Raw genomic sequence first — 23,332 nt, forward strand, 5'->3', positions numbered from 1 at the left:
AAAACCGCCCCAAAATGACCACATTTTGGAAAGTAGACACCCCAAGCTATTTGCTGAGAGGCATGGTGAGTATTTTGCAGCTCTCATTTGTTTTTGAAAATGAAGAAAGACAAGAAAAACGTATTTTTTTTTTTTCTTTTTTCAATTTTCAAAAGTTTGTGACAAAAAGTGAGGTCTGCAAAATACTCACTATACCTCTCAGCAAATAGCTTTGGGTGTCTATTTTCCAAAATGGGGTCATTTGGGGGGGGTTTGTGCCATCTGGGCATTACATGGCCTCCGAAACTGTGATAGGCAGTGAAGAGTGAAATCAAAAATTTACGCCCTTAGAAAGCCTGAAGGCGGTGCTTGGTTTTCGGGGTCCCCTATGCGGATAGGCTCCCAAAAAGTCTCACACATGTGGTATCCCCGTACTCAGGAGAGGCAACAGAATGTATTTTGGGGTGTAATTTCACATATTCCCATGGCATGTTTGAGCAATATATCATTTAGTGACAACTTTGTGCAAAAAAAAAAAAAATAATAATAATAATTTGTCTTTTTCCCGCAACTTGTGTCACAATATAAAATATTCCATGGACTCGACATGCCTCTCAGCAAATAGCTTGGGGTGTCTACTTTCCAAAATGGGGTCATTTGGGGGGGTTTTGAACTGTCCTGGCATTTTATGCACAACATTTAGAAGCTTATGTCACACATCACCCACTCTTCTAACCACTGGAAGACAAAGCCCTTTCTGACACTTTTTGTTTACATGAAAAAATTATTTGTTTTTGCAAGAAAATTACTTTGAACCCCCAAACATTATATATTTTTTTAAAGCAAATGCCCTACAGATTAAAATGGTGGGTGTTTCATTTTTTTTTTTCACACAGTATTTCCGCAGCGATTTTTCAAACGCATTTTTTGGGGAAAAAACACACTTTTTTAAATTTTAATGCACTAAAACACACTATATTGCCCAAATGTTTGATGAAATAAAAAAGATGATCTTAGGCCGAGTACATGGATACCAAACATGACATGTTTTAAAATTGCGCACAAACGTGCAGTGGCGACAAACTAAATACATTTTTAAAAGCCTTTAAAAGCCTTTACAGGTTACCACTTTAGATTTACAGAGGAGGTCTACTGCTAAAATTACTGCCCTCGATCTGACCTTCGCGGTGATACCTCACATGCATGGTGCAATTGCTGTTTACATTTGACGCCAGACCAACGCTTGCGTTCGCCTTTGCGCGAGAGCAGGGGGGGACAGGGGTGCTTTTTTTTTTTTTTTTTTTTTTTTTTAATTAATTTTTTGATTTTTTATCTTATTTTTAAACTGTTCCTTTCATTTTTATTTTTTTTAAATCATTTTTATTGTTATCTCAGGGAATGTAAATATCCCCTATGATAGCAATAGGTAGTGACAGGTACTCTTTTTTGAAAAAATTGGGGTCTATTAGACCCTAGATCTCTCCTCTGCCCTCAAAGCATCTGACCACACCAAGATCGGTGTGATAAAATGCTTTCCCAATTTCCCAATGGCGCTGTTTACATCTGGCGAAATCTAAGTCATGAAATGCTCGTAGCTTCCGGATTCTTAGGCCATAGAGATGTTTGGAGCCATTCTGGTCTCTGATCAGCTCTATGGTCAGCTGGCCGAATCACTGGCTGCATTCTCAGGTTCCCTGTTGGGACAGGAGAGCCAGAGAAAAACATGGAAGACGGTGGGGGGGGGGGGGCCATTTCCTCCCACTGCTTGTAAAAGCAGTCTAGAGGCTAATTAGCCGCTAGGATTGCTTTTACATAAAAGCCGACCACTGGCTGAAAAGAATGATACCAAGATGATACCTAAACCTGCAGGCATCATTCTGGTATAACCACTCAAAGTCCAGCAACATACCAGTACGTTGCTGGTCCTTGTTGGGCATATATTGTAAACTTTTTTTTTCATGCAGCCTGTGGGCTGAACGAAAAAAAGATATTGATCGGTGGGTATGCCCACCATTAGAATACCTCCCTTCATCCACCCACTTCTAATGATGGGCATACATGCACCATTTATATATGCCGAAGCATGAGGGCATCCTCCCGCAAAAGGCAGGAGCAAATTGCTCCTCCACCCACTGCCCCCACGCTTCGGCATATATGCTGAAGTATGTAACTGTGGTCGTGAAATCACCTCCGACAGCGCTGGAGTCACGGCTTTATGTATCGTGGGAGCAAACGCTGTTGCTGTCAAGATAAATAAATCCGCGCTGCAACTGAATGGCGTACCTGCTAAGCAAATGATGGTTAACAAAAAACAAAGTAACATTACAGTATAACAGTAATACTTACCATACCTGCAAAGCAAATACAAAAAAAAACCATAGTAAAAAATAAAACATTTAACGCAACCTGTGCCTACCTAAAATATATATATATATGCCGAAGCATGGGGGCATCCTCCCGCAAAAGGCAGGAGCAAATCGTTCCTCCACCCACTTCTGCCCCCACGCTTCGGCATATATGCTGAAGTATGTAACTGTGGTGGTGAAATCACCTCCGACAGCGCTGGAGTCACGGCTTTATGTATCGTGGGAGCAAACGCTGTTGCTGTCAAGATAAATAAATCCGCGCTGCAGCTGAATGGCGTACCTGAAAACACAAAGGTGGTTAACAATAAAAAAAACAAAGTATAAAAAAATTACATACCTGAAAAGCAAACATGATAAAACATAACAATAAAACAATGCAGAATAGAATACAGTAAAAAAGAGCAGAACAATAGAGAGAAAATAGAGAGAGAGAGAACAATAAAACGACAACTATTTTTGGTTTTTTTATTTTATATTTTTTTTGTGTATTTTTTTTTTTTTTACTTTTTTTTTTTTTATAACTGTAACTTTTAAAACTGTAACGGTTCCAGGTTTGGGTCTCTCAAAATGCGATGGCATCTTGGGAGACCCTGTGGAAGTGTGTCCTAGTCTGTGCAGTGCTGTACCCTACGCTAATACTCAACTAGTGTATGGTAGCGTTCAAAACATTCACCAATGCAAAGACCAGGATTGCCAGGACAGGAGGGACAATAATACCGGGTGTCACGCCTAAATCCGCGCTTTCTGCAGACACGACATTTTCTTTGGGGGGCTCGTTGGGTAGGGGTACTCTCGAGGACATAAGGAAAATGCCTCTCATGCAGCCGGCCTACTGCATTTGGATTGGGAAGGTGAGGTGGAGCACCGTCTGGAAACAGAAGGGCTCTGACGATCTCTTCCTGGAATTTAAGGAAGGATCCAGTCTGTCCTGAAGCTCTGTATAGCACATGAGCGTTCAGCAAAGCCAATTGAAATAAATAAACAGACACTTTTTTGTACCAGCGTCTGGCCTTACGGGCAATTAGGTACGGCGCCAACAACTGGTCGTTGAGGTCCACCCCTCCCATATAAGGGTTGTATTCGTGGACACAGAGGGGTTTCTCCACAACACCAGTCGCCGTAGTAATTTGGGTCGTCGTGTCTGCATGAAGGGAGGTGAGAACGAAAACATTCTTCTTATCCCTCCACTTCATAGCGAGCAAATTATTATACTTCAAGCAGGCTCTCTCCCCCAGCCTAAGACGGGACTCTACAAGCCGCTGGGGAAAGCCCCGGCGATTAGGTCGCACGGTGCCACATGCTCCAATCTGCTGATCAAACAAGTGACTAAAAAGTGGCACGCTCGTATAATAATTGTCCACGTACAAGTGGTACCCCTTTCCGAATAAGGGTGACACCAAGTCCCACACTATCTTGCCAGCGCTTCCTATGTAGTCAGGGCAGTTGATCGGCTCTACGTGACTATCTTTGCCCTCGTAAACCATAAATCTACATGTATAGCCTGTGGCCCTGTCACAGAGCTTATACATCTTGACCCCGTATCTGGCACGCTTGCTGGGAAGGTACTGTTTGAAGGACAAGCGGCCAGAAAACTTAATCAGGGACTCATCAACGCAGACAACTTGATGGGGGGTAAACAAGTCTGCAAAACGTTGGTTGAAGTGGTTTACGAGGGGCCGAATTTTGTAGAGCCGATCGTATGCAGGGTCTCCACGAGGACGACAGAGTTCATTGTCGTTGAAGTGCATGAACCGCAAAATCTGCTCGTATCGTGCCCTGGTCATGGAGGCAGAGAACACGGGCATATGGTGAATTGGGTCAGTGGACCAATATGACCGCAACTCACTCTTTTTGGTTATGCCCATGTTGAGGGAAAGGCCCAGAAAGATCTTAAATTCGGAGACCGTAATTGGTCTCCAATCTCTGGCAAGGGAGGACTGGGGATTAGCGGCGATGTGTTGACCAGCGTACAAATTGCTTTGGTCCACAATAGATCTATAGAGATCTTCGGTGAAAAACAGTGAATAAAAATCCAGTGGCATAAAGTCAACTGTTTCCACCTGAATTCCGGGTTGGCCAGTGAAAGGGGGAAGTACGGGTGCTGCAGAAGTGGTGGGTACCCAATTCGGATTGGCGAATGCAGCAGGAAGGGCACTATGGGCACGACGGGCCTGTCTTTGTCTTATTGGTGGCAGCGGGACACTAGTTGTGCTTGCCACCTCGCCAGCTTGAACTGCACTTATGGGACTCGCCACGTCACCACGTGATACTGCAGTGCTGGATGTACGACCAGGGTGTACTAGGCCGCTGGTGCTTGCCAGTTCACCAGAAGGAGTAGCGGCACTAGTACCTCTCTGCTCCCTACGAGAGCCCTGCGGTTCTTGCACTTCAAGGACAGAAGAAGAAGATCGGGGTCTGGTACGCCTGACCCTAGCAGGGACCACAACTCCGTCGTCAGAGCTATCTGTCATGGAGCCGCTGTCCTCTACAGGTTCGTATTCTGAGCCTGAACTTGACAGATGAGTGACTTCCTCTTCACTATCTGTCATACTCAGAAACGTGTAGGCCTCTTCACTAGTGTACCTTCGATTTGCCATTTTGGCCTCTAAATTTAGGGGTACACTAGTGAGACTCACAGGCAAAAAAGCTCCTGACTGTCAGCGACTGATTCAAACCGCTACCAAAAAACTGTTAGCGATCGCAGGGATCAGGCCTGACTCTGCGAACGCTACAGTTATGTGTGCTTAGTGTTTTGTGACAGTTATCGATCGATACTGCACTTGGGTGGGCTGGGCTGGGCCGAGGAGCAAAACGCAGGTGCTAGCAGGTATCTGGGCTGATCCCGCTAACACTGCGTTTTTTTGGGGGACCCTAAACTGCTGGGGAGTATAGATCTGATCGGATCAGATATCGATCCGTTCAGATACTATAGCACTAAGGGAGGTGTATGCTGCGTGCGTGGGTTTTAGCGGTACTGGCGCTAACCTGACGCTGCCTGGGACGACGCAGACCTTATCTGACCCTAAAAACTTAACTTCTATCACCGCCGGGCAATTAGGGGGTTAAACCTTTATAGGGTAATAAACGGCGGGTGCCCTAAAACTGTAATAAACTACAATAAACTACAAAAAACAAACCAACTAACCAGCGTCACCTGTAACAATTATATGGTGATCGCTGGTGAAAGGGTTAACTAGGGGGCAATCAAGGGGTTAAAACCTTTAGAAGGTAGTATATGGGGGTCCCTGTCGCTATAAAACACTGACAGCGAACCTATATACTTACCTCCCTAACTAGCGTCACCTGTGTCACTAATACAGCGATCAGAAAAACGATCGCTTAGTGACACTGGCGACGGGGGGTGATCACGGGGTTAAAACTTTATTAGGGGGGTTAGGGGGGTACCCTGGACCTAAAGGGGGGTACCCTAGACCTAAAGGGGGCTAACCTAACTGCCCTAACACTTGTAACTGACACAAACTGACACCAATGCAATAAATCAGAAAAAAAAAAAACCTGCTATTGGTGTCAGAGTGACAGGGGGTACAGGGGGGTGATCAGGGGGTGATCGGGGAGGTGACAAGTGTGCCTGCGTGTTCTACTGTATGTGTAGTGTTGGTGCACTTACTTGGATGTCTTCTCTCCTCGGCGCCGGACGAAAAGACCGACTCGAGGAGAGATTACATCACTTCCTCTGCTTCTGTTTACATTCACAGAAGCCGAGGAAGCTTGTCATTGGCCAGGAGCGATCGCGAGGGGGGGGCCACGAATGAGTGGCCTCCCCCTCACCTTTGATCGACCCTGACCTCAATCCGACCGCCGCTGGCACCGGGGGGGGGTCCGATCGGACCCCCCACCCGCGGGCAGGCAAGGACGTACCTGTAAGTCCTTTTGCCTGCCCGTGCCGCTCTGTCGACGTATATAGTCGTGCGGCGGTCGGCAACTGGTTAATGAATTGAATGCCAGGAACCCACATCCAATTCGCAATAGTGTGAACCCAGCCTAAATGTTTTTACCTTGGCTTCTATTGTCCTGCTATATTCAGTCATATAAGTAACATTATTATAAGGCTTATTTAAATTTGGTGGTCTTTTCTTCCACCTCAATACTGGATGTTTCTCTTTGGCTAGTAATACACTGCTCCGAAGACTCCTAACTGCACACGTCTGACACCATTTTTCGCTGTTGACGCATGCTGATCATTTGTTGTTTGATACCTTGTTTAGAAACACAGCCAAAGAAACTTGGTTAGCACCTGGGTGTGACAAAAAATGAATTTTCTGCCATTGTCTGGTATCTTCCAAGGGCCATCATCACTTCTGGAATCCGCAGGTTCTAAGAGCTGTAAGTGTTCTTTTACTTCTCCTCCTAACTATTGTCATACGTTAAGTCTAATCTAACACCTGCGCAATGATACACAACTCAAGGGAAGCAGCACTCTCTCAATGTATGCATATTGATTTGATAAAGATGCAATAAAGCGTTCTAACCTCTATACCTAATCGGAGTGTATATCCAAAACTATATACCGTGCATCCGGAAAGTATTCACAGCGCTTCACTTTTTCCACATTTTGTTATGTTACAGCCCTTTTCCAAGATGGATTCAGTTCATTATCTTCCTCAAAATTCTGCAAACAATACCCCATAATGACAACATGAAAGTAGTTTGTATAAAATATTTGCTAATTAATTAAAAATACGAAAAAAATCACATGTACATAAGTATTCACAGCCTTTGCCATGGCACTCAAAATTGTTTCTACAACTTGATTGGAGTCCACCTGTGTTAAATTCAGTTGATTGGACATGATTTGGAAAGGCACACACCTGTCTATGTAAGGTCCCACAGTTAACAGTGCATGTCAGAGCACAAACTAAACCATGCAGTCCAATGAATTGTCTGTAGACCTCCGAGACAACATTGTATCAAGGCACAGACCCGGGGAAGGGTACAGAAAAATCTCTGCAGCACTGAATGTCCCATTGAGCACAGTGGTCTCCATCTGTAAAAAGAATTTGTTTGGAACAACCAGGACTATTCCTAGAGCTGGCCACCTGGCAAAACTGAGCGATCAGGGGAGAAGGGCTTTAGAGAGGTGACCAAGAACCTGGTGGTCACCCTGACAGAGTTCCTCTGTAGAGAGAGGAGAACCTTCCAGAAGAACAACTATCTCTGCATCACTCCACCAATTAGGCCTGTATGGTCGAGTGGCCAGGCGGAAGCCTCTCCTCAGTTGAAGGCACATGACAGCCAGCCAAAAGGCAACTGAAGGTGACTCAGACCATGAGAAACAAAATTCTCTGGTCTGATGAAACAAAAATTGAACTCTGGCCTAAATGGCAAGCATCATTTCTGGAGGAAACCAGGCACCGCTCATCACCTGGCCAAACCATCCCTACTGTGAAGCATGGTGTTGGCAGCATCATGCTGTGGGGATGTTTTTCAGTGGCAGGAACTGGGAGACTAGTCAGGATCGAGGGAAAGATGAATGCAGCAATGTACAGAGACATCCTTGATGAAAACCTGCTCCAGAATGCTCTGGACCTCCGACTGGGGCGAAGGTTCATCTTTCAACAGGACAACAACCCTAAGCACACAGCCAAGATAAGAAAGGAGTGGCTACAGGACAACTCTAATGTCCTTGAGCGGCTCAACCACAGCCCAGACTTGAACCCGATTGAACATCTCTGGAGAGATCTGAAAATGGCTGTGCACTGACGCTCCCCATCCAACCTGTTGGAGCTTGAGAGGTTTTGCAAAGAAGAATGGGAGAAACTGCATGAAAATCGATATCAAGCTTGTAGCATCATATTCAAAAATACTTGAGGCAGTAATTGGTGCCAAAGGTGCTTCAACAAAGGCTGTGAATTCTTAAGTACGTACTTTTTTTTTTATTATTATTTTTTTTTTTTGTAATAAATTTGCAAAGATTTCAATTTTTTTTTTTTCAAGTTGTCATTATGGGGTGGTGTTTGTAGAATTTTGTGGAAAATAATGAATTTAATCCATATTGTAATAAGCCTATAAGAACAAAATGTGGAAGCAGTGACACTGAATACTTTCCAGATGCACTGTATATTGCTAAATAAAAATGAATCACCCAAAAATTTAGAAGAAAAAATTCCAAATGTATCAAACATTAGGGAATAAAATGCCAGTGCTCAAGATAGTAAGTCCTTAGGATGAGTTTTCATACAAAAATCTGTGCTTGTATAAAAAATCCTTCTTCTGTGTCAAAAAGTGCCAGTGCCCAAATGCTTATCCTACTTCAAATCACTGTACACCAATCCACTCCCTGTAAGTTTGTGCCCCTCTCCCAATGGATGTAAACTCACCAGATCTAATTGATCTCCTGTAGCTTATGCCAAAAGAGATCAAAGCAGGCTATTCACAGCTCAGCTGTGCATGGCTCAAATCATGTTTTCTTAGACCAAATGCAGGCTCACATGCATAGAAGGGACCAAAACAGAGAGGGGATTCATTGTGCAAAACGTTTATTAAAACCTTTTTTAAAATGGCTGTTTAGGTAACACATTTCTTTATCGTACATCACGGGACACAGAGCACCATAATAATGACTATGTGGGTTATACGCTTACCTTTAGGTGATTGGACACTGGCAACCAATAATTAGACGGTTCCTCCCATATAACCCCTCCTATACTGGAAGTACCTCAGTTTTTTGCCAGTGTCTTGAAGGTGATGGTCATGGCTGTTGAAGCTCTTCAAATTTCTTCAAAAATGTCCCACTGAGGACATTATAATCGGATCCATTGGGATGGCTTAACAAAGCTAAAGTGGATGGTACCCGAACCTCGGTTCAGGAAGGAGGTATTGCTTGTAATGTGTCCTATATAGGCGCTGGACCCTTGTTAAGTTGGTATTCCTGGTCAATCTTGCCCAAGGTAAAACCAGAAAGGGTGCTTTACAGGTCCAGGGGTGTGGACCCCAATATATGGGGGACCCGGTCCCTGAAGGTCCTTAGAGGGGCTACCCGCCGTGATGGGGGAAGATTGGGCCTGGTAAGACAGGCCCTGCTGCTTGGGATGGTGAGTACTCCCTTTGGGATTTTTATATTTTTATATATATATATATATATATAATGTATATGTATTTCCCTTTGAAACTGCTGGTAACCTTGAGCCTGTGTCTGGGATTACAGATGGGCGGTTTGGCGCGCATTTTTTGAATACTGGCGTGCACGAGTGTGTGTGTGCGCCGTCAGTGTGCGCGCGTCAGGACGGCGCATGCGCCGTACGGTGGGCGTGCCGCCGGTCGCTGATGCGCGCGCTCACTCTCAAGCTAATGCTTATAGGCATGGAGCTCCTGGCATGCGCGTGGAGCAACACAGAGCGATAGTTGGGCACATGAGTCTGGTGGCCTTGGACACAGTGGTGACAAGTTAAAGGCTGGTTATAGTTTGTGAGGAGTACTCCTTTTCTTCCTCGTGTATAAGCAATGTCTTCCAGAAAACGAGGTATAGGGAACAAGGCGAGCACAGGGGTAAGAGTACCTCCTTTAAAAACAGGAGACCAATCCCATGCTGATAACAAAAAAAGAGAAAAGGGGACTGGGGCACATGCAACTTTAGCGCTGGCTCTGTAGGGTAAAAGATTGAGGCCAAAACCCGCCTCGCCCTTTTGTAGGGGTCCAGTTCCACCGTCAGCCTGAGGTATCCTATGAATCCACTGGAGACCTCTAGGGGTGGTTGTCCTCTGAATATTACATATCAACATATAGAAAAAAATGGGAGAATCCCAAAGCCATTCTTCAAAAAGGACAGACCAGTGGAATGCTACTTATCATTTATTGATTATCCAGAATATATTAAACTATTACAAAATTGTGAAAAAGGCTACAACTATCTCCAACACATAATTAAAAAGACTAAACGTCTAGATGAGACGCAGGTGACCACCATTCCTAGATCGTACCATTCATATCCCTCACAAACACACACACAAGCAAACCAGAACCGATCCTCAGATCGGATTGTGAGAGTAGCGTCCTTAACCCCTTCCCGCCGACCGTACGCAGATATGCGTACTCGGCTTTCCGGGGTTATACCGGGAAGATGCCCGCAGCTGCAGGCATCATCCCGGTACCGTTGTTTACAGCGGGCGATTGGCTACCCGTGTATAACAACCAATGCGGCTAAAAGCCGCTCGGTTGTTATACCGGAGGAGCGGGAGGGGACATCCCCCCCCCTCCCGCCGCTGTTACCGGGCCTCCCGTGCTATCGGGAGGCCCGGTGTCCAATCGGGGGCTGGGGGCGGGCTGGAACGAAGCTGTGAGCGGCTTCGTTCCAGCCTTCTCGTTGTAAACGCGGAAGCGACGTCATGACGTCACTTCCCGTTTACTCGGCTGCCAATGGCGCCGAATTTAAAAAAGTACACAGTATTCAGAATCGCCGTTTTCGGCGATCTGAATACTTTGAAGTGTAAAGGAGGGATGGGGGGTCTTTTAGACCCCCCATCCCTCCATAAAGAGTACCTGTCGCCACTTATTACTGTCACAAGGGATGTTTACATTCCTTGTGACAGCAACAAAAGTAAAAAAAAAAAAAAAAATTTTTTTTAAACACAATTTATAAAGTAAAAAAATAAAATAAATTAAAAAAAAATATTTTTTTAAAGTGCCCCTGTCCCCGCAAGCTCACGCAGCGAAGAAAACGCATACGGAAGTCACGCCCGCATATGTAAACGGTGTTCAAACCACACATGTGAGGTATCGCCGCGATCGTCAGAGCGAGAGCAATAATTCTAGCCCTAGACCTCCTCTGTAGCTCAAACCTGGTAACCGTAAAAACATTTTTAAAGCGTCGCCTATGGAAATTCATAGGTACCATAGTTTGTCGCCATTCCACGAGTGCGTGCAATTATAAAGGGTGACATGTTTGGTATCTATTTACTCGGCGTAACATCATCTTTCACATTATACAAAAAAATTGGGGTAACTTTACTGTTTGGATTTTTTAAAATTCATGAAAGTGTCCCTTTTCCAAAAATTTGCATTCAAAACACCGCTGCACAAATACCGTGTGATAAAAAATATTGCAACAATCGCCATTTTATTCTCTAGATTCTCTGCTAAAAATATATATATAATGTTTGGGAACTCTAAGTAATTTTCTAGCAAAAAATACGGATTTTAACTTGTAAACACCAAATTTCAAAAATAGGCTTAGTCATGAAAGGGTTAAACACTGTTGAATAAATGTAGATGGAAAAGGTACTTTTCATAGAGAATGTTTTATTGAAGTGTTCATTGAGGACATTAAAAAAAAGGAGTTTATAGAAAGCCAGATGCTTGTGCAGTGTGGAAACTTCCTCGGTGATTAGCCGCTATAAGCACTGTGTTTGAAGTCCGTATTGTAACAATCATACAAGCGCTGTAGATAGAGATCAAAGGCTAGTGGCGGGTATACTTCAAAAGGACTTGACACAGATACAGGACGGGATATGCTGATAACATTTCTTGGCAAATAATAAGAATGAAATACAGCTCACCCTTTCTTCCTGTGTGTAACTGGTCACAGCCTTGAGTATCTAGGCTTAGTGTCCATGATCCGTCTTCCTAGCGGCTTCAGAGGAGGCCAAGTAAGGAATATGTAATGGGGATGGTTCCGTCCTGGGATGGTTGAAACGGTTGTTTGTTCCGAGGTGATAGGCTTCAAGAGCTGCCGAAGCTCTCCGCTGGTGACGACCAGAGCAGTACTGCCGATGATGGTAACACCAATTTCCAGCTTTCAATGAATAACAGCGGCTCGAGGAAGGTAGAGGGGATCCGGGTAAATGGAGAGGGTTACTGTGTCTTCACCATGGACACCGGGATGGTATCGTGCTGCTTACATGTTTCGCTTGACTTCAAGCTTCTTCAGAGCATGGGCTGTTGTTTAGGGTCCTTGTTTAAATCATCAGGTAATTAACAAGTAATCACTTCCCAGAGTGGACATCCCATTTGCGCTGCAATCCATTCAAGGTATCATTCACCACCAGTGCAAACACACAGTATCATACAGGGACGGTCGGCAACTTAGTATAGATATATTTTTAATGGAAACACATATATCAAAAGGGAAAACATAAGGATCAACATAGAAAAGCGAGGGGTAATTCAGAGAAAGTAATTCAGCTATTTACAGAGATTTTTTTTTTTTATAATAGTCATAGTGAAGGTGGATACAAAGTATCCATAGGCTAATGAACATTGTCGGGATGTTAGTTAAATAGAAGATTATTGGTCCTATGGTGGTAATCCAGAGGTCTGGAGTAATTGTAACATCCACTCCTGTGTACAGGTTGCCTTTACTCTACCGATGTATAATTTGTCTATCTTCCATTCATAAATCTAGGGTGGTCATATCAACCGCTTTAATGCATAGGAGGAGACAGCTTTACGGAGATAGAATAGTTTTGTACAGGTTTTGTTATGGTACCCCATCTGGTGTAGAATAATAGATGGGGAAGGAGGGGAGCAGAGGGGTAGTTACATGCACGTTATTGCTCTAAAAAGACAGATAGGTTACACTCATTGTTCAAGCCTCGGGGTTGCATACTTTTTAACGTAAAGATCCACATTTTCTCTTTTTGGTAAAGTGGTAGGTTAAGTCTGTAAATGCCTTTACATTTGAGGCCCCTCGGTTCCCCTCCGTGTATTTTCATGAAATGTAGGGATAAAGGGCGATCGTCATCTTTATTGATAATGCTCTGTACATGTTCGCCAATCCTGATTTTGAGCTGCCTCTTGGTTTTTCCCACATAGATCAATCCACATGGGCAAGTGAGCATGTAAATTACACGTGTTGTTAGGCAGTTTATAAAGTTATTAATTTTAAATTGTTTAGTACCATCAGAATTGGTGAACGTGTCTGTCTTTTCCACATATTTGCAGATGTGGCATCTGCCACATGGGTACATGCCTTTTTAGTGGGGGGAGACTGGTAAGCCAATTCCGTCTTTCAGATCTACGATATTCAGAATGGACCAAACTATCCCTGAGGTTGGTAGCTCTCCTTGCTGTAAGTAGGGGCCTGTCACCCACTATGTCTCCCAGAATGAGGGCCTCTTTTAAGATATGCCAGTGACGGCTAAGTACATTTCTAGTCTGTTCCCATTGTGCTCCAAACTTGTGATGATCCTAATTGGGGCACAACTGGAACTGCCTGGTTGTCTCTCCCTTGTAGTGTCCGCAATGAGAGATACCCTATCAGTTTGCAGGGCTCTTTTTTTAGCTTTTCTGATACATTTGTGGGAATAACCCCGCTCCCGGAATCTCCCATAGAGTTCATGTACTTAAACTCCGGTTCTTCTGAGCAGTTTCTCCTAGAGCGGGGATTGTGCAGGGGGATTCCTTGTATCAGTGATCTGGGATGGTGACTTGAAGCCAGTAGTAAGGTGTTTGCTGCTGTCTCTTTTCTAAATGTTTTTGTGGAGAGTCTGCCCTCCTTAATCTGAATAGTAAGATCTAAGAAGGGCGACCTGACTGAGTCAAAGGAAAAAGTGTGATGTTCCTATCGTTATTGTTAAGTCCCTCAATGAAGGAAGTCAACTCAAGGGGTGTACCCCCCATATCATAATCACATCACCAATGTACCTCAGCCACAGAAGACAGTGGCTGAGGTACATTGACGAGGGATATACACATTCCATTTCCCACAGGCCGAGATGCAGACATGCTTAGGCTGGGGCCCAGGGGGCCCCCATCGAGGTACCTCTAATTTGTCGATAGTATTGGCCAAGGAATTGAAAGCAGTTATGTTCCAACAAAAATTGTAGTAACTCCACAATAAACTCGTTTTGTGTGGCTAGCAGAGGGAACTTTAATCCAAGAAGTGGTGTACTGCTCTCAAACCCCAGTTATGAGGAATCTACGTATATAACGACTCTACATCGATTCCCACCAGTATGGCCTCCGGTGGCACCTGGACCCTGTCTATTTATCTAAGTACATCCCGTGTGTCTTGTACGAATGAGGGGAGTTCACATACAAGGTCTTTAATCAATGCATCGACAAATTTTCCTACTCTCTCTAGCGGGCCCTTAATTGCTGATAGGATTGGCCTCCCCGGGGGTTTTGTAACTGACTTGTGAAGCTTAGGTATGATATAAAAGTTGGGATGTTAAATTTGTTGACACAAAGATATTTACATTCCCTGCGTGTGATAAGGCATTTTTCTAGGGACATGTTAAGTTTAAAATTAAGTGTGGCCACAATTTCGGGGAAGGGGTTCGTAGAGAGTCTCTGGTATGTGGTTTCATCTCGAAGGAGACGCATAGTTTCTCCTTCGTACATACCCTGCGAGAGTAGAACCGTATTGCCCCCTTTGTTGCTACTTTTTATTATGATGTCCTTAGCTTCTTGAAGTTCCTTAAGTGCCTTCCTCTCTGCTTTTGTGAGGTTATCTGATCCTTTATATTTCCAGTCGGTCCCGGACAGGTCTTTTTTGACCTGTTCCAGAAAAAGATGGATCTGTTTATGTTTTGAGAGTGGGGGCATTTTAAGGGACTTAATAGTCAAGTTCGATGGACGGGGGGATTTGGAAGGGTTACTATTGATTTCAGTCTCAAAGTCAAAATCTTGGTTCTCTTCAAGCAGTGCGTCTAATGCTTCAAGAGATTCACTTTCCTCTTTGCTATGTACATCTGTTTCTGTAGTATGTTTTTTCCCCCGTTCTGAGTGCCAGTATCTAAAAATTACCTTCCGCAGAAAGAGACTAATGTCTTTATATACCTCAAATTCATTCCTTCTGATGAAGCCTCAGTTTCTCCTGAAAGACCTGCGGCATCTGGCCTGGCTGAGCCATTGCATTTGTCAGGCATAGAGGCCACTACCAATATACCTGCTTTGGCTTATGTTACAAAGGAGGATTTGGCATCTGCCTTAGCGGGCCTTGAGGGCAAAATAGCTGGCATGATTGCCTCTGTAACACAGGTGGGGAAGAAGCGTAATAGATCTCCCTCCCCTGAGCCTGGGCCAAGTGGAGAGTCACTAGAGCACCAGGACTCTTATAGCCACATGAGTCCTGGTGATCTGGAACCAGAATGGGCAGAGGATTTGGAAGAGGTGGTCATAAGAGACCGGGAAGGAGAGGCTGAAGAATCCTCGGCTGAGGACTCTGGCTCTGAAGAGCCAATTTCAGCCTCCCATTCCCAAAAATTGTTTATCCAATCTCTATTTGAGATGGTACGAATTGGGTTTAAGTTACCCCCGGTTCAGGAGTCTGCACTCTCCTGTTCTACTTTGGGATCTTTGCGACCTCAGCAAATTTCCCAAGCGTTCCCTTTGCATCCGTTACTGGAGCAGGTGGTTTACGCGGACTGGGAGCACCCTGATAGGATATACTTACCCCCCAAAATATTTTCTATCTTATATCCTATGGAGGAAAAGTTCAGGAAGAAATGCAGCACACCGTTGGTGGACGCTGCCATATCTTCTGTAAACAAAAGTTTTTAACCTGTCCAGTGGATAATGCCCAGGTATTCATGGATCCGGCTGATAAAAAGCTAGAATCCTTATAGCTAGAATCCTTATTAAAGGCCTCCTTTTCGGTGGCTGGTGCAGCAGTTCAGCCAGCAGTTGCAGCTATTGGGATTTGCCAATCCCAAAAGGATCGCTTTTAAAAGGTTGGTAAGGAACATACCTTGCCAAGAGGAATCTGCCGAGGAGTTATCGGAGATTCCTCATGCCTTATGTTTTGCAGTAGATGCATTGAAAGACTCTATCCAACAGATGTCTCGTTTTGCGTTACTGTCGATTCATATGCGCAGAGTCTTATGGCTAAAGAACTGGTCTGCTGAGACACCATGTAAAAGGCTACTCGCAGCTTTTCCATTCCATGGAGAGTGCTTGTTTGGCGAGGATCTGGATAAATATATCCAAAAGATCTCTGGAGGAAAGCGTGCCCTGCTCCCTATTAAAAAGAAGGGGAAGCAACCCTCTTATAAAATTCCTAATGCTCCAGGACCTCTTCCCCTAAGCGGTATAGACGGCCTTAGCCGTCTGGGTTTAAAAGACCCCAGGCTCAGAAGAAACCCTGGACCCAAAAGACACCCAAGCCCAACTCCAAGTCTACCTTGGAAGGGGCGCCCCCGCTCTCACTGGTGGGGGGCAAGCTTCGGCTGTTTGGGGAGGCCTGGGAAGAACTGGTTCAAGACAGATGGGTCATTTCCACTGTAAAATACGGTTACAGAATAGAGTTCCGGGAGATCCCCCCGAATCGGTTTCTCTACTCAAGGGTTCCGTCGGATCCAGAGAAAAGAAGATGCCTATTCCTAGCTTTACACCATCTGCTGATGCAGGGGGTAATTGTAAAGGTTCCGCACGAGTAAAGATTCAAAGGGGTTTACTCAAACCTATTTACCGTGCCAAAACCAAATGGGGAAGTAAGACCCATTTTGGACCACAAGGCTCTCAACTTCTTTGTAGACGTCCGATCCTTCCGCATGGAGTCGGTTCGTTCAGTAATAAAATCCCTGAGAAAGGGAGACTATTTAGCGTCCATAGATATCAAGGACGCGTACCTTCATGTGCCGATCTTCGGTCCACATCAAAAGTTCTTGCGCTTCGCTGTAGAGGGCAGTCATTTCCATTTTGTGGCACTACCTTTCGGTCTGGCCTTGGACACCGCCCAAGAAAAGGTGTTTCTTCCTCCCCTAAAGGTGGCCTCCATAGTGGAACTTGTACAGAAGGTGAAAAAAGAACTAACACCTTCTGTTTGGCTGTGCATGAGGTTACTAGGCAAGATGGTGTCATCCTTCAGCGCAGTGCCATATGCACAGTTCCACTCCAGAGTGTTCCAGAACAGTATTCTAAAGGCCTGGGACAAGTCAGCTCGAACCCTGGATCAGCCTATGGTTCTATCTCCACAGGTTCTATGGAACCTCTCTTGGTGGTTAAGAACCAGCAACTTGAAAAGAGGGAAATCTTTCCCACCAGTAGCCTGGAAGGTCGTAACCACGGACGCCAGTCTTCTCGGTTGGGGAGCAGTCCTAGAGGAAGCGTCTGTTCAGGGAATATGGTCACAGACAGAAAGGACCCTGCTCATCAATCTATTGGAGATTCGGGCAGCTCGGCTGGCTCTGCGATTCTGGACGTCCAGTCCGACAACTCCACGGTAGTGGCATATATCAACCACGAGGGAGGTACCAGGAGTCGGGCAGCCCAAAGAGAAGTAGATCATATATTGACTTGGGCAGAAAAACATGTGTCGTTTCTGTCGGAAGTGTTTATTCCGGGGGTGGACAATTGGCAGGCGGATTTCCTAAGTCGCCAGAAATTGTTACCAGGGGAATGGTCCCTGCATCCCGAGGTTTTTCTACAGATCTGCCAATACTGGGGGACCCCAGATGTGGATCTGCTGGCATCCAGATTCAATGCCAAGCTGGACAGGTTTTTATCCAGGACCAAGGATCCACTGGCTGTCGGAATAGACGCATTAGTAGTTCCTTGGGATCAGTATTCTCTGATATATGCCTTCCCTCCAATCCAAATTCTGCCGCACTTACTACGCAGAATACAGGAGGAACGAAAACCGGTGATCTTAGTGGCTCCAGCGTGGCCCCGGAGATCCTGGTACTCAGAGATTGTGAAGTTGGCAGTAGGGGACCCATTGGTCCTTCCTTGCCGTCCAGACCTGTTGTCTCAAGGGCCCATATTCCATCCTCCTTTTACGGTTGCTGAATTTGATGGCCTGGCTATTGAGACCAGACTATTGAAAGACCGTGGTATTATGGGTTCAGTCTTGTCTACTTTGATAAACGTTAGAAAGTCAGTTTCTAGAGCTATCTATTATAGAGTCTGGAAGTCATACATTTCTTGGTATGAGGAAAGAAAATGGAACCCTCGTAGGTATACGAAGAGTTCTCGCCTTTCTTCAAGCAGGAGTAGACTTACAGCTCGCTCTAGGGACAATTAAAGGACAGATTTCGGCCTTATCGTTTTTTTTCCAAAGACCAATTGCATCCCATTCTTTGGTGCAAACCTTTGTCAAGGGAGTAACACACCTGAGGCCGCCGCTTAAACCACCTTTATGTCCCTGGGACCTAAATTTGGTACTGTCAGCCTTACAGAGTCAACCTTTTGAATCTATTAGGCATATTCCTTTTGTCCTATTGACCAGAAAATTAGTTTTTTTGGTGGCTATAACATCGGCTAGAAGGGTGTCAGAATTGGCCGCCCTTTCTTGCAAGAAACCTTTTATGATTCTTCATCAGGACAGAGTGGTCATGCATCCTCGTCCGGATTTTCTACCGAAGGTGGTTTCCAAATTTCATTTGAATCAGGATATCATTTTACCTTCCTTTTTTCCAAACCCTGGGACTAGGGAGGAAAGGTCGCTTCACTCACTGGATGTGATGAGGGCGATAAAGGTTTACTTGGAAACGTCAGCTTCCTTTCGGAAGACTGACTGTTTTTTTGTTTTGCCTGAGGGTCCTAAAAAAGGGACAGCCGGCAACAAGTTCAACTATATCCAGGTGGATTAGTCAGACTATTATCCAGGCGTATGGATTAAAGCGCAGGGTTCCACCCCGGGATTTAAAAGCACACTCCACTAGAGGGATTAGTGCATCATGGGCAGTACGCCAACAGGTGTCTATGGCTCAGGTTTGCAAAGCGGCCGCTTGGTCTTCAGTTCATACGTTCACCAGGTTTTACCAGGTGGATGTGAGATCTCAAAGAGAGGCTGTTTTTGGCCACAGCGTGTTGCAGGCAGCTTTATAGTCTCAGGCCCATTGGGCTTAGGGATAATGTGTTCCTCCCCCTCAGGTGCATTGCTTTAGGACATCCCACATAGTCATTATTATGGTGCTCTGTGTCCCGTGATGTACGATAAAGAAAAACGGATTTTTTAAAAAGCTTACCTGTAAAATCCCTTTCTTGGAGTACATCACAGGACACAGAGGTTCCTCCCCTCTTTCTGGGATCGTCATTGCTTGCTACAAAACTGGGGTACTTCCTGTATAGGAGGAGTTATATGGGAGGAACCGTCTAATTATTGGTTGCCAGTGTCCAATCACCTAAAGGTAAGCGTATAACCCACATAGTCATTATTATGGTGCTCTGTGTCCCGTGATGTACTCCAAGAAAAGGATTTTACAGGTAAGCTGTTTTAAAAATCCGTTTTTTCTAGTGCCTGCTCAGAACCTAGGAGTCATCTGCCAGTAATCAGAAAAAAAGCTCTCCACCGCTCAGGTTCGGGAGCCGATGGTAAGCTGTATACAATCTCGGAAACCAGAAAAACCCTAGTTGCCACTACTCGTACGGGTTTTGTCCAGTTCATCTGACATCAGGAGGCTATTAATTTTTTGGTGATTTATTTAATTTTTATTTAGCAATATATATATAATTTTGGATATACACTCCAAATGGGTAAAGAGGTTAGCGCGCTTTATTGTATTTTTATGTATTGTCGTATGTTGCAACCTAAATTGCTTGATGCGCTTTCATTTTCAGAAGGCAGAGGGATGCTAACATTTTGGTGTCGGAAGATTTTTCACTGCCAGAGCATGATGATGCTGATCATGAGGATTGTCCCAACTCTCGGAGATTATTTACGCCTGACGATTTTTATGCTTTGTACCCTATGGAAGTGGAATTTAAGAATAAATTGACTGTTCCCACTGTGGGCCCGGATATTCTTGCATTAAATGATCAATCTACGGTTTCTTTCGGGGGTATTCCTAAAGTGGAACAAAACCCTCCTATTCTTTACAGCCAAAGAAGCTGCCATCTTAGCTTATGCTAACCTGGTGTTCACGGTGCTACACATGTGAGCAGTTGTGACATTTGATTACTTGACAGTTCATTTGAGAGCACAATCGGCTTTAAGGATTCAGCTGATAGGAGACTCTTTTTTAACCAGTTTCCAGCCTTGTCTAAAGCAGTTTGATGGCCGACCGGGATTTTCTTCCTGGTTTGCAGCCATGTGACTTCCTCCTGGAACGAGTTGCGCGTGCGGCTACACTATGCGCAAAATTTGTCACCGCTGCGGGTACAATGTGATCGCTGTGACCAATCGCAGCAGATCACATGATATTTACAGTAGAAACAATGGATGGCTTCCTTTCATGCCATCCATTGTGTACAATTGTTATGCTAGCTGTGATTGGTCACAGTAATCACATGGTACAGACAGGGCCAATCACAACCCATCTATACCATGAGATTAGCTGTGGCCAATCACAGCTAATCACAACAAAACACACAATTGATTTCATTCAGTAAAATGCTTGCGTATAGCAATAAAATTCATTGCTATAAGCAGTCATAAAGTGTCAAAAAAATACTGATCACTTTGCCAGAGTATAATGGTACTGATCACTTTGCCAATGGTAATATTATATTGCTCTGGTTTTTAACCACTTCAGCCCAGGAAGGATTTACCCCCTTCCTGACCAGAGCACTTTTTGCAATTCGGCACTGCGTCGCTTTAACTGACAATTGCGTGGTCGTGCGACGTTGCACCCAAACAAAATTGATGTCATTTTTTCCCCACAAATAGAGCTTTCTTTTGGTGGTATTTGGTCACCTCTGCGGTTTTTATTTTTTGCGCTATAAACAAAAAAAAAATGACAATTTTGAAAAAAAAAATATTTTTTTACTTTTTGCTATAATAAATATCTTCCAAAAATATATAAAAAAAATAATTTTTTCCTCAGTTAAGGCCAATATGTATTCTTCATATTTTTGGTAAAAAAAAAAATTGTAATAAGTGTATATTGATTGGTTTGCGCAAAAGTTATAGCACCTACAAAATAGGGGATAGTTTTATGGCATTTTTATTATTCATTTTTTTTTTTTTTTTTATAGTAATGGCGGCGATCTGCGATTTTTATTGTGGCGGACACATCGGGCACTTTTGACACTAATTTGGGACCATTGTCATTTATACAGCGATCAATGCTATAAAAATGCACTGATTACTGGGAAGGGGTTAAACACTAGGGGATGATCAAGGGGTTAAGTGTGTCCTAGGGAGTGATTCTAACTGGGGGTGGGGGTGGTGGGTTACTACTCACTTGACAGCGATCACTGCTCCCGATGACAGGGAGCAGTGATCTCTGTCATGTCATAAGGCAGAACGGGAAATGCCTTGTTTACAAAGGCATCTCCCCGTTCTTCCGCTCCGTGACACTTCTTAAAGGGAACGTACCTGTACATCCATTTGCCCAGTCATGCCATTGTGCCGACTTATATCATCGTGCGCTGGTCGGCAAGGGGTTAATTTGTACAGTCACCAGTCAGTGTCCCTGATCACCGCCACACCAGTTATAATGATGATGCTGTAGTGCACTGGTGACAGTATTGTTTTGGTTTTTTTTGTTTTTCAAAAAATTATGAGAAAAAATTACAACTTAAAAACTCACCTTTTACTAAATACCTTGGACTGTCTACTTTCCAAACAGGGGTAATTTGGAGTGTATCTGTACTGATTGATTTTCAGATATATACCATGGTTTGTGGACTATATAACTTTCCTCCAGACTAAATAATATGCACTGATTTGGGTTAGTTTGACCAAAGAAATGTAGCAGAATACGTTTTGGCCTAAATTTATGAAGAATGGTTATTTGCAAAATTTTATAACAAACAAAGAAAAACTTTTTTTTTTCCCCCAAAATGTTTGGTCTTTTTTTCGTTGATTTAGCAAAAAATAAACCCAGTGGTGATTAAATACCACCAAAAGCATTAGTTGTGTGAACAAAGTTATAAAAATTTGTTTTGGGTAATGTGTTACATGACCGCGCAATTGTCATTCAAAGTGCAACAGCACTGAAATCTGAAAATTTACCTGGGCAGGAACGGGGTAAAAGTTCCTGATATTGAAGTGGCTAAAGTCTTCCTTTGCGCTGACAAGTCCAGCCTTGCAACCAGCTAGTGCCACTTTTGTCAGTTACCCAGAATATGGCAAACTGGACTAGAAAACTCAGTAGTGAACTGTCTCCGGATATAGATAATCAGAATCTTGCTGCAAGATTACAATCCTACTAGCCTGTGTAGATGTCATGGAGAGTGTGATTTATCAAATATCCTTTAGGTGCTTTTGCACAGAATTTAATTGCTTAGAAATTGGTCGACGGACTGGGCTCAGGAAACGTGCCTTTTGCGCATGCACTTCGAAGGTGGTCTTCTCTTTGGGAATTCTCTTGTGAAATATATTAAGGCGGCTACTGAGGGAAATGGGGTTTCTACCCCACAATCCACAATTGCATTTCCCTATTGAATGGGCCTCCTCTACCTTGTGTGTATAAACTTTTTCTTCTGTCTGGGGTTTTCCTGGTCCAAGCAAAGCACTCGCTCCCCTTGTGCTATAAAAGGCTGCTCCCTTAAAAAGGACCTCTCTAAGAGAGGCGCCTTCTCCTCTCTGTTAGCCCCAAAAGCGGTAGGCCTGTTTTTCTTGCTTCCCTGGACCTTCTGTAGGAATGTCATTCTTCTCCCCCAGTCCTGCCTTGAGGACATTAACACTTATCGTATATATCTTATGAATAGAGCCAGGACCATGATCCATGGAGAGCTGTAATGTATTACCTTGCCAACTGACCTGACCTCCTTCTGTTTTTCACAGAAACAGTCCTCTGTGGTATTCCTCCCTCCTCTTCAATCCAGCTGGGTGGTTAATTTACCTTTCACTAAGGCTTCTTCCCTCAGGGAATGCTTATTTCTCTAGCTGCACCAGTTCCTACTAAAAGTTGACGTTCTTTGATTCTTTACAGCATCTAGCATTGGTCCTTCTCAAGTGTCGCAGGGCCATTGCCTGTACTTCTATTCAGATTTTAAAACAGTTTGACAGTTGGTTGTTTGAGCTTCTGCTAATCCCTGCTTTGGCTACAAGGTGCGTCTGTCATCGTCTGTTTTGTTCTATTGATTCTTCTTCCTGTAGGCCTGGTGCTGCAATTTTGGTTGCTCTATTGGCCACCTCTCAGATTGTTCCCTGTGTACGCTGGGGGGGGGGCGACCCAGCAAAGCTTTTGCAGTGTCCAGTT

At 44.2% G+C, this 23,332-nt stretch overlaps 1 protein-coding gene across 1 annotated transcript in view; it reads left to right on the forward strand.

Moving 5' to 3' along the window:
• ADAD1 (adenosine deaminase domain containing 1) overlaps positions 1-23,332 on the forward strand; it is a 272,091-nt gene that overhangs the window by 198,485 nt on the left and 50,274 nt on the right. The gene's annotated exons all lie outside the window — the stretch shown is intronic.

Source organism: Aquarana catesbeiana, linkage group LG01 (assembly GCF_042186555.1).
Source record: "Aquarana catesbeiana isolate 2022-GZ linkage group LG01, ASM4218655v1, whole genome shotgun sequence".
In the NCBI taxonomy this organism is placed as follows: domain Eukaryota; kingdom Metazoa; phylum Chordata; class Amphibia; order Anura; family Ranidae; genus Aquarana; species Aquarana catesbeiana.